Raw genomic sequence first — 9,612 nt, 5'->3', positions numbered from 1 at the left:
ACAGGTCTTTTAAAAAGAGAAGACCTTTTAATCTATACCTTGCATAAAAGAACTTTCGAAGGCTATTCGAACAAAAAAATCTTTAAAATTTAGCGCTTTAAAAAAGATAATGCAGAGGAGACATTTCAAACAAATTCATTTAAGAGAAAGTCATTCTAAGGCATTCTACAGAAAAAAGGACTGAATTGTTATAAAGGTCAAAATTGTTATACCCTCAGCCATATGGCTAGAGAGGGTATATATCATTTTATAGACAAAAGACTTATCAAAGCTCTTCTATACACATATAACCCATCAAAAGTCTCAAAGGAACTAAAAAGCAGACTTCTTTAGATTTTTAATCTATAAGAAGTCCTTATAAGAGTCTTCGTACGACAGAGGACCTTGAAAGGATCATTCAAGGCAGACGTTTTTTTTTGTAACTTCCAAGGACAGAAGATTTTAGATTTTAGGGTCCCCCACAGAGAAAATCCTTATTTGCGTCTTCTATCGACAGAGGTCCTTATGAGGGACAACCGACCTTTTAAGGGTCACCAAAGGAGAGAAAACCATCTAAGGGATTTCTATGGATAGAATGCATGTGAAGGGTCTGCCATCGAAAGAATATCTGTTAGGGGCTCTCCATTAACACAAGACCTTTTAAGGATCTTTGTTAGTATATTCCGCCTATAGAAGTCCTTTTAAGTGCCACCCGGGGACAGTAGATATTTTAAGGATCTTCCAAGGACAGGAATTTTTTTAAGAGTCATAAATCGATTTTCTTTAAAGGGTCTTCCTCGAACCCTAGACTTTTTAAGGATCATCAATCTTTAATGGACAATGAGCATTTTAAGGGCTTTCCATTGGAAAACCAGGCCCTAATATTTTTCAAGAAACCTTTTAAACTCGTGCTCGTAATTTAGACCTTTATCGGTCTTTAAGTCATTGAAAAAATTTCTCTAAAAATCCATTGTTGGTCTTATGGTCCTCGAAATAAATTATTTAAAAAATTCACATTTATTGATCAGTTGGCCTTTGGAAAAAAACTATTTAAAAATCTACGTTGTTAGGTCCTTGAAAAAAAATTCTTTAAAAATTCACGTTTACTGGTCTCAAGGTCCTAGAAAAAATCCAAGTTTGTCGGTCTTATGGTCCTTGAAATAAATTATAAAAAAATCCACGTTGTAAGGTCCTTGAAAAAAAATCTTTAAAAATCCATGTTGTAAGGTCCTTGAAAAAAAAATCTTTAAAAATCCACGTTGTGAGGTCCTTGGAAAAAAGTTGTTTAAAAAATCCACGTTGAAGGTCCTTGAAAAAAATTCTTTAAAAAATCCACGTTTTAAGGTCCATGAAAAAATACTTTAAAAAATCCACGTTTATTGGTCTTAAGGTCCTTGAAACATATTTTTTAAAAAATCCGCGCTCATTGGTCCGTAGGCCCTAATTTTTATCAAGATACCTTTTAAATTCGCACTCCTAGTCTAGGCTGTTTCCTTTCCGAAACGTCTTAAATATTTATGATTATATGCAAGGAAGAAGTCCTTTGAAATTCTCAATTTAGGTCTTGGAAATTGTATCGAAAATTCTCTATAAATCCACAGGTAATGACCTATGGATATTCCACCAAAACCTCAATGTAAAATCCAGAGTATAGACCTACATATATCCTTTTAAAATTACAACAAATTCACAATTAGAGCCATTAACAAAATTTCCAATGAATCCGCCATTAAAAGTCAGGACATATTCCTTGCATTATATCCTAGGTTATTTGCCTAAAAAATAGTTGTTGGGCATTTATGGAACATATCTAGAAGCCGGAACATTTCCTTCCGAAAATTCGTTAAAAATCCTCGACTCTTATCTAAGATTTATTCGTCAAAAAAATCTAACAATAATTCCTTAGAGACCCAAAAATAGTCTTCTAAAAATTAACAAAAACTGCCCAGGATATAGGATTTCGAAAATCCTCAAAAAATCATGACTTCAGATCAAGGCATAATCTTTCACCAAATTTCTAGAAAATACTGAACTTTTTAAAAATTTGCAAGTATAGACCCAAACGTTGCCTTCCAAAAATTCTTGAAAATCCACAATAATATGACTGGACATTATCAGCAAATATTTTCTGAAAGTCCGTGATTATTGACCTGGAGAAATGCTTGGAACATTTCCTTAAAAAATCGCGATTATATGCCTTTCAAAAAATTCCTCTATGTCTACAATTACAGACCCTCAAATTCCTCAAAAATCTTAATCAAATCCACGATTGTTTGGTCTAGACTTTAAAGTCATATCCATAGACGACCTGAAACTCGTGTCTATGGACGACCTTAAAGTAGTCTCTATAGACGACCTGAAAGTCATCTCTCTATAGACGACCTGAAAGTCGCATCTCTATAGACGACCTGAAAGTCGTCTCTCTATAGACGACCTGAAAGTCGTCTCTCTATAGACGACCTGAAAGTCGTCTCTATATAGACGACCTGAAAGTCGTCTCTATATAGACGACCTGAAAGTCGTCTCTATATAGACGACCTGAGGATCTTATCTATATAGACGACCTGAAAGTCGTCTATCTCTAGACGACCTGAAACTCGTCTCTCTATAGACGACCTGAAACTCGTCTCTCTATAGAAGACCTGAAACTCGTCTCTCTATAGACGACCTGAAACTCGTCTCTATGGACGTCCTGAAAGTCGTCTCTTGGACTTGGAAGTGGTCTCTATAGACGACGTCGATAGAGAGACGTTAGACGACGTCTCTATACACGACGTCTCTATAGACGACGTTTCTATAGACGACGTCTCTATAGACGACGTGTCTATAGACGACGTCTCTATTGACGGCGTGTCTATAGACGACGTCTCTATAGACGGCGTGTCTATAGACGACGTGTCTATAGACGACGTCTCTATAGACGACGTCTCTATAGACGACGTCTCTATAGACGACGTCTCTATAGACGACGTTTCTATAGACGACGTCTCTATAGACGACGTCTCTATAGACGACGTCTCTATAGACGACGTCTCTATAGACGACGTTTCTATAGACGACGTCTCTATAGACGACGTCTCTATAGACGACGTCTCTATAGACGACGTCTCTATAGACGACGTCTCTATAGACGACGTGTCTATAGACGACGTCTCTATAGACGACGTCTCTATAGACGACGTCTCTATAGACGACGTCTCTATAGACGACGTCTCTATAGACGACGTCTCTATAGACGACCAGAAAATCGCCTCCCCATAGGCGACCTCAAAACGTGTCTTCCTTCAATTTTCCAATTTTTTTCAAAAATTTCTTTCAAAATCCATTCAATTAAATTCCCAATTCCTTATTTCACAGCAATTTGAGGAGGTCGCTTTTTTGGCTATTTAAAAACAAGTTAACCACAATTGAGTCAATGGAACCATTTCCCCCCATCTTCCTAATTTCACACCTATGGCGTGACGAAACAAAATCGAAAACGATTGACTAAAAGAAGAGTAACAACAACAAAAACCAGCTACCATCCCAAAATGACAGGGCAATATAAATACTTTCATTATTTGCGGTAAATAATCGAAAAAATATAGGTTTTGTTTTTTTTTTTTGGTTTCAATTCAATTGGTCGAAACTCCGCTGAAAAGTGCGTGGGATGTTTGTTGGTTGGTCTGTTGATCTGTTTGTTTGTGGTGACTTTAACGATTGCAGTCAAAATAAATTACAAAATTCCGCTCACAATGAAAGTCAATGGGTTTGAAAATGCGATTTATCATGAAATAGGTTAGACGTCGTCTCAGTTTTTGGTTTTTTTGTTTCGGTTTTTTTTTCGCCCCTTTGTTTGGCCCAATGTTGTGAACCGATTTTGACACATATTTGTTGAGGTGCAAAGATTGATTGTCTATTTCCTATTTATTATTATTTTGGGATTTGCAATGTAATTTGTAACAAAAAAAAAAGAAAAAAAAAACTGCGGTTTGATTTACCACCTTTGGTGGTGTAAACAAAAGACTTAAGACACAAACACCACCTCCTTATTTTGTGGCAGCTTTCTTCAATTCGATTCCCATTTTTTGGGTTTTTGTTATTTAAGTTTTTTTGGAGGGAAGATTATTCTGTTGTTTTCTGGTTGCAAATTTTCAATACTTTTGGACAGCTTGAATTCAATTGGAATTTTGAAAACCCCCACCCACCGGAAATATGTTCAATTTGGCACAATTTCACAATGGCTGAGAGATTTTGCATAACTCCTTAGGGGGTCTGGGTTGGGTGGCATTTATCAATATGCAATTGATGTTTGAAATTAATTTTTAATTGCACTTATTGATTTCACTGATAATTTATTAATAATATCGAAAATGGTTTGTGTCGGAATAAAAATGAAATTAATTTTTTTTATTGAAATTCCTTGGCAAATTATTTGAATTTTTATTGAAAATTCAATGTATTGACTTTGTATTCTGCAATCATGATTTTCAAATGAATGTTGGGAGGCTAATTTTATGATGGTGGACCTCTAAGACATCGAGGATGTATGGCAGAGTAAGATGAAAAAATTGCAACCAATTTCAGACTGTTGTCATTTCTAAGCCACTCGTTCGACAGCTGTTAAAATTATTTCAGTGACAGCTAATTAGATTGTTTACAAGCGTACAAAGGAATTTGGTGAGAATTTTCCAGAAAAAAAGTTATTCGTGATGGATGGGAATTCAGGCGTGATAGGGAGATTTCTTAATATTTGGCTGGAAAAACCGCAGATGGCTATCGTTAAAGCACTCCAGCATTTAAATGTGAATAAATCTTTTGGGTCTCGTACCATCGCTCGTTATCTGGTGATACTGGTAGCCGAAGCCCAACGTCAAGGACGGAAATGGAAGTGGACGGAAGAAATCAGCAACATCAGCAGAAATGGTTCGAAAAGTAAAGAAACGAAGGGACTTGATCCAACCCGCGTCGCAGTGGCCGAAAAATGGCACGTGAGCTGAAAATTTCGCAATATTCCATTCGGCAAATATTGAAAAATGAGCTCGGGGTAAAGCCATTGAAATTCCAAAAATTGCAAGAACTTACACCGCAACAGAAAGAAAAGAGATTCAAAAGTGCTAAAGAGTTGCTTTGCTTCGCTCGACCGAAAGTGGTGAACTGCCGCATTTGGTTCTCTCCGATGAGAAAACATTCGTTGTCCAGCAGCAGTTTGTAAGCAAACAAAATGATAGTATCTACTTGCCAAAGAGGTCAGCTGAAAATGTGCACCTTCACCGGAACTCAAGCGCCGGCCATGGTGGGCCATGGTTGTGTGGGCCGGCATTAATTGTCCGTGGCAACAGAATAAATGCCGAATATTATCGAGAAAATATTCTGGAGGTTGTACTAAAGTCTTGGGCACGCAAACATTTTGGCCGCAGACCTTGAACATTCCTCCAACAGGACTCAGAACCCGCCACCCAAGAATGGTTACAAAATGAGGTTCCTCGCTTCATTTCCAGCGCACAATGGCCACCAAAATCTCCGGATACCAATCCGTTGGCCTATTGCGTCTGGAGTATTTAGGAAAGCCAGATTGGCAAAGAGGTCAGGTCAGCTGAAAATGTGCACCTTCGGTTGGCCACCAGAACCAGAACTCAAGCGCCGGCCAAGTGGGCCGTCATAACAGCCGATGGTCGCTCTTCGCTCGTATTAATCGCCCGTGGCATCAGAATAAATGCCGAATATTATTGCGAAAATATTCTGGAGGGCGTAATAAAGTCTTGGGCAGGTAAACATTTTGTCCGCAGACCTTGGACATTCTTCCAACAGGACTCAGCACCATCGCACTCAGCAGGCGCCACCCACAAATGGTTACAAAATGAGATTCCTCGCTTCATTTCCAGCGCACAATGGTCACCAAAATCTCCGGATACCAATCCGTTGGCCTATTGTGTCTGGAGTATGTTCGGAAAGCAAGGTTGGCTCTACAAAAAATACCAAAGTGTCGATCACCTCAAAAAAGCGCTTCGCCGAAAATGGGCCAAAATACCGCAGAGCAACATTTGGGCAGCGTGTGAAGGTTTTATTGGTCGTTTGAAGGCCATAAATCGCGCCAAAGGTGATCAATTCGAACAAATCTAAACTTATTCTAAAATTTTATGCTATTTCCGACATTTTTTGCTATCATTCAATAAAATTTAAAAAACTGTAAAAATTATGACATTTGAATTTGATGAAGTAGTTTTATCTCAGCCAGCGTGGTGATTATGACCGAGATTCTGCTTAAAGGATATATTCTTCCAAAAATTCCTGGAAATTTCCTGATTATAAATGAGGGCATATCCCTTCGAAAATTCCTGAAAAATTCAGAACCATAGTGTGGAGCATATCCTCCAAAAATTAGAAAATAGAAAATTCTTGGTTATAAGTGAGGACATATCCTTTCGAAAATTGAAAACTCTTGAAAAATTCAGAACCATAGTGTGGAACATATCCTCCAAAAAAAACGTCTTTAAAAATTCACAATTATATATCAGGATACTCCCAACCGAAAATACCCCCCCCCCCCCCAAAAAAAAAAAAAAAATTAACAGTAATGACAAAAAACCAGGACATATCCTTCCAAAAATCCTCAAAAAACTGAAGATTAAAGTTTGGAAGATATCCTTGAAAAACTTTGTTGAAAATTTACAATTATATGTCAGGACATTTCCTTTCGAAAATTCTCAAAAAAAATTCAGTACCAATGATTTGAAATATATCCTTCCAAAATTAAATTTCCCTCAAAAACCTTAAAAATCCACGATTGCAGTTCGGGACATATTTTCCAAAAACAAAAAACACCTAAAAATCCATGATTATAGTCTCTACAACAATTTCATAGAAATTCAATTCATTTTAAAAATTCCTTGCAAAAAGGAATTCCTTTTCAAAAGGACAATTATAAACAAGTTTCTAAAATACCTAAAAAAATTCCAAAAAAAAAAAACTTCTTAAAATTCCCGATTATATCCTCAAAACATTTCAAACCACAATTAAGCCTTTACAAAAATGCTCACAAGTCTAATAACGTAATTGAGAGTATAATCCATCAAATATTCCTTAAAAATCGATGACTGTGATCTTCCTGGATTTCCATAAAAAAATCTGAGATTGTAACTCACCACAAATTTCTTAAAAATCCATAAACAATACATATTCTGCCATCCGAAAACTCAAATTTAGGCCAGTGCAAATTTTTCAAAAATTATAAAAAAAAAATAATATTTTCGGAAAAAAATGTCTTCCAAATCCTGTAATCCAATCGTGTATCTTTGTCAGATTTCATTCATGATTGCTTGAGGGACAGTCAACCCTCCCCCCAGAAAACCAGCTGGTGGTTTGCTTAATTACATAAGCTCTCACACACACACATATACAGCCATTATTCATTCTTTCGCTCCAGAAGTGTAAGTTTGATAATGTTGAATGAATAAAACTGGAGGCAGAATTAAATGAATGGAGCTGCGGCAATCGGACAAGCTGGTGATGGCGTTGATGATGATGCTGCCGCTGTTGCCAATTCAGCACTCAACAGATTGCATGACTACTGCCAAACGGCAAAGGCAAATAAGCTGAAGATGTTAAATTGCCCTCGGGGCCAATACGTAAGAGAACGTTTATTTTGGGTGGGTGGCTGACTAGATGACTACCTCTCTCACACACACACACACATTTCTAAATGTACAACTGTTCAACAACATTTGCAAAATTCTTAATGTAAAAATAAACACCTCAAAGGGGTAGGCATGCAGGCGGATAGGCAGGCAGCCAAAGCAATAAAGACAGGCCCATGGCTCTGACGTTTGTTTCTTAAGTCTTTTGTTTTTTCCACTATTCATTCCCCTTGGCTTGGAATATTCTGAGGCAAAAGCATGGTATTTTTTTCGGTTTTGTTTCAAAATTATTATTGCTTAATAATTATATTGGAACATATAATTTGCAATGAAACCGTTAGATCGATGGCGGATTGAAAAAAAAAAATAGGGAAATAATAGATTTATCTCTTTTTGTAAAAAAAACAAAGAGAGGTCCGCTTGCGTGATTGAGGATTTTGGTCAGTATTTTAAGACCAGTATATCTAGGCAAATAATTGTGGGATAATTGGAAGGCTTTCTTCGACCAGGACTAAAATTTTGCCTAGACTAAATTTGCTGATAAGTCCCAACCACAAAAACAGTTGATTTTATAGGAATTTTTGAAGGGATATGTCTGAATCTAAAATAAACGAAACGCCGAGCAAAATTTTTTCATTTTAAAATAATCTGACCAAAAAAAACCCGATAACAACCAGGAAAGGAATAATTTTTGATAAATTTCTCGAAATGTTTTGAAAGATAACACCGGAACTAAAATCGTGAATTTTTTATGGACTTTTCGGAAGGGTATGTTCTTTCATAAATTGTAGGCTTTTAAGGAATTTTCGGATGAATTTTTCCTGACCCGAATCGTGACATTTTATGGATAAGTCATGGACTAAGAATGGATGGATGGCCAGGACTACAATCGTGAATCGTGAATTTTTATGGACTTTTCGGAAGGGTATGTTCTTTCAAAAATTGTAGTTTTTTAAGGAATTTTCGGAAGAATGTTTCCTAACCCGAATAGTGGTATTTTAAGACCAGTATATCTTGGCAAATAATTGTGGAATAATTGGAAGGCTTTCTTCGACCTGGACCAAAATTCTGACTAGACTAAATTTGCTGATAAGTCCCAACCACAAAAACAGGTTATTTTATAGGAATTTTTGGCGGGATATAACTGAATCTAAAATAAACGAAACGCCGAGAAAAAAAATGAAATAAAATCTTATTTTCATTCAAAATAATCTGACCAAAAAAAAGCCCCATAAAAACCAGGAAAGGATTAATTTTTGCTAAATTTCTTGAAATGTTTTGAAAGATATCAGATAAGGACTGAACACGTGAATTTTTTATGGACTTTTCGGAAGGGTATGTTCTTTCATAAATTGTAGGCTTTTAAGGAATTTTCGGATGAATTTTTCCTGACCCGAATCGTGACATTTTATGGATAAGTCATGGACTAACGTTGGATATGGTCAGGATTACAATCGTGGATTTTTAATTTATCGAGATAGGTTTTTAAGGAATTGTAGAAATGATAAATTGACCTAACTTAATGCATTTTTAAAGAACTGTTCGAAAGATTATATTTTGACATTGACATAAAATCGTGGGTTTTTTTAGAAATCTTCTCGTCAAATAAAATCTCGGATTTCAAGGATTTTTTTTAACCTTGTGTACCTGTCAGGGTTTTTTAAAAAGCTTGAAGTATAAACCATTCATCATATATTAAACTACTTTTAATTTAATTATTTGTTTTTGGGTTCCTTGTGACAAGTACCAGAGGTTATGGCTTAAGTGGTGTAAACACAATGTAAATAATTTGGATTGTTTTTTTTTTTTTTTTGAAAATTGTGCGTTGTTATATTTCCTTGGGCATTTCCATGCTGTAGGTATTCATTGCTGAAATTCTCAAAATTGCGTTTGCAACTCAACTAGTTTTGTAGACCATTTGTAATGTAAGCATAATTTTGTTGTTTCCAAAGTGCGTTTGTGTCTTAAGTCTTTTGTTTGTTAATACAACATGAATTCAGGGCACGTTTACGAAAAT

The sequence above is a fragment of the Musca domestica genome, unplaced genomic scaffold (assembly GCF_030504385.1).
Source record: "Musca domestica strain aabys unplaced genomic scaffold, Musca_domestica.polishedcontigs.V.1.1 180, whole genome shotgun sequence".
NCBI classification, from domain to species: domain Eukaryota; kingdom Metazoa; phylum Arthropoda; class Insecta; order Diptera; family Muscidae; genus Musca; species Musca domestica.
The sequence above is the reverse complement of the archived record's forward strand: the minus strand, read 5'-3'. Positions refer to the sequence as shown.